Here is a 3,450-nt window from a genome sequence, read left to right as displayed (position 1 = left end):
TATTGGAGAGTCAGTTCATTCCTCTCGACAAACTGATGGTGAACCATAGCGTCAAAGTCTAAGTAAGCAGGAGGTAATTGAATATCATCTTCGCGTATGGCTACACCAAGAAAATTAGCTATGCGGATTGCATAAATTCCACCAAAGAAATCTCCATTAAATCTATTAAGATGCAACCTACGTGCAACAATGGCTCCCAAATTATAAGATTTATCTCCCAACACAGCACTCCTAAGAATACTAAGGTCGGGGACACACATGTGACATGCTTCATCTTTACCATTAATGCATCTACCTATGAAGAGAGCAAAATAATGTATAGCTGGAAAGTGAATGCTCCCTATGGTAGCTTGTGTTATATCTCTAGATTCTCCCATAGTTATACTAGCAAGAAAATCTCTAAATTCAGATTTGCAAGGATCCCTTATACCCCATTGTGGAAGTTTGCAAGCAGTGGTAAAATCCTCTAAGTCCATAGTATAGGAATTTTCATAAAGATCAAACAGGACAGTTGGAGAATTACGTGAAGTTGAAAATTCAAACCTCCTCACAAAGGTACTAGTGAGGTTGTGATACTGGCTGCACTTCTCTTCCTCGAAGCTCACAAGATCAGCGTTACGCAAATATGCGTTAAATTCTTCCTTAATTCCCGCTCGATCCATAAAATTCTCAGAAGGCCATTCACAAGGACACACTGGAGCGTCTCTTGGTGGCTCATCATCAGCATCACTCATTGCAAGCCTGGGTCCTTGCTTCCTTGAAGAACCACCTTGGAACATTTTCCTAAGCATATTTCTTCCTCTGAAAAAATCTGAAATTTTTTAGTAACTTAAAAATAAAGGTAAACCAAACTCAATAATATTGATAGCAACTACTCCTACAAGTGCCTAGGGCCTATATCATGCATCAAAACTACTTGGAACCATATAAATTGACATGCAAGCTCAAGAACAGGGTCACCTAAGCATCAAAAATTTGCAATGAATAAAGCACTAGAACAAAAACTAATTGGACCAATGGAGGAGCCACATACCAAGGAACAATCTCCCCAAGCAGTTTTGGGAGAGGTGCTTTGAGCAAGGAGATCGAAAATGGCAGCAAAGTGAGCTAGAACTCGTGCTTGAGCTGGATATTCGTGTTTGGGGAAGAAGAAGGAGTGTATGGGTGCAGGAATAAGTGGAGGAGGGCCACCGTGGGCCCACGAGGCAGGGGGCGTGCCCTCCACCCTCGTGGGCAGGTGGTTGACCCCCCTGTTGTGTTCTCAGTGCCAAATATTCTCAAATATTCTAGAAAAAATCATATTTAAATTTCAGGGCATTTGGAGAACTTTTATTTTCGATATATTTTTATATTGCACTGATAATCAGATAACAGACAGAAAAATATTTATTTTCATTTTATTTAATATAAAATAACAGAAATTAAAAGTGGGGCACAGAAGGTTGTGCCTTCTAGTTTCATCCATCTCATGATCATCAAAAGGAATCCACTAACAAGGCTGATCAAGTCTTGTTAACGAACTCATTCTGAATAACATGGAACCGGAGAAATTTCGGATAACACTATGTTACCTCAACGGGGATATGTACATCCCCAATAATAAGAATATCCTACTTCTTCTTGACAGTAGGAAGAGGAAATTTAAAACCTCCAAATATAATCGATGGCATTTTTCCAATAGAGTTGATACTATGAACTTGAGGTTGTTTCCTCGGAAAGTGCACCATATGCTCATTACCATTAACATGAAAAGTGGCATTGCCTTTAGTGCAATCAATAACAGCCCCTGCAGTATTCAAAAAGGGTCTTCCAAGAATAATAGACATACTATCGTCCTCGGGAATATCAAGAATAACAAAGTCCGTTAAAATAGTAACGTTTGCAACTACAACAGGCACATCCTCACAAATACCGACAGGTATAGTAGTTGATATATCAGCCATTTGCAAAGATATTTCAGTAGGTGTCAACTTATTCAAATCAAGTCTACGATATAAAGAGAGAGGCATAACACTAACACCGGCTCCAAGATCACATAAAGCAGTTTTAACATAGTTTCTTTTAATGGAGCATGGTATAGTTGGTACACCGGGAACTCCAAGTTTCTTTGGTATTCCACCCTTAAAAGTATAATTAGCAAGCATGGTGGAAATTTCAGCTTCCGGTATCTTTCTTTTATTTGTAATTATATCTTTCATGTACTTAGCATAAGGATTGGTTTTGAGCATATCACTTAATCGCATACGCAAAAAGATAGGTCTAATCATTTTAGCAAAGCGCTCAAAATCCTCATCATCCTTTTTCTTGGATGGTTTGGGAGGAAAAGGCATGGGTTTCTGAACCCAAGGCTCTCTTTCTTTACCATGTTTCCTAGCAACAAAGTCTTTCTTATCATAATGTTGGTTCTTTGATTGTGGGTTATCAAGATCAACAACAGCTTCAATTTCTATATCATTATCATTACTAGGTTGGGCATCATCATGAACATTATCATTAACATTATTACTAGTTTCAGGTTCATTACCAGATTGAGTTTCAGCATCAGAAATAGAAATATCATTTGGATTATCAGGTGTTTCAACAATAGGATCACTAGAAGCATGCAAAGTCCTATCATTTTTCTTTTTCTTCTTTTTAGACGAACTAGGTGCATCTATATTATTTCTCTGAGAATCTTGCTCAATTCTCTTAGGATGGCCTTCAGGATACAAAGGTTCCTGAGTCATTTTACCACCTCTAGTCATAACTCTAACAACATTATCATATTTCTTACTATTTAATTCATTGAGTAAATCATTTTGAGCTTTAAGTACTTGTTCTACTTGAGTGGTAACCATAGAAGCATGTTTACTAATAAGTTCAAGTTCACCTTTAACATTAGCCATACAAGCACCCAAGTGTTCAAGCATATTTGAATTTTATTTCAATTTTCTACCAAAATAAGCATTAAAATCTTCTTTCTTAGCCATAAATTTATCAAACTCATCTAAGCATGGGCTAGCAAATTCAGTAAATGGGATTTCAGCTTTATCATATCTATAGAGAGAATTTACCTTTACTACCTATGTCGGGTTATCAAGACCATAAGTTTCTTCAATAGGAGAAGGATTTGGATTATATGTTTCTTCAACAGGCGGTAAATTAAGACCATGTATTTCTTCAATAGGAGGTAAATTCTTAACATCTTCAGCTTTAATACCTTTTTCTTTCATAGATTTCTTTGCCTCTTGCATATCTTCAGGATTGAGAAATAGAATACCCCTCTTCTTCGGAGTTGGTTTAGGAATAGGCTCAGGAATTGGCTCCGGAGGTGTCCAATTATTTTCATTTGCCAACGTATTATTCAATAGAATTTCAGCTTCATCCGGTGTTCTTTCCCTGAAAACAGAACTAGCACAACTATCCAGGTAATCTCTGGAGGCATCGGTTGGTCCATTATAAAAGATATCA

The sequence above is a fragment of the Triticum urartu genome, chromosome 6A, assembly GCF_056163025.1.
Source record: "Triticum urartu cultivar PI428250 chromosome 6A, HENAU_Tu73, whole genome shotgun sequence".
NCBI classification, from domain to species: domain Eukaryota; kingdom Viridiplantae; phylum Streptophyta; class Magnoliopsida; order Poales; family Poaceae; genus Triticum; species Triticum urartu.
This window is presented reverse-complemented; position numbering follows the sequence as displayed.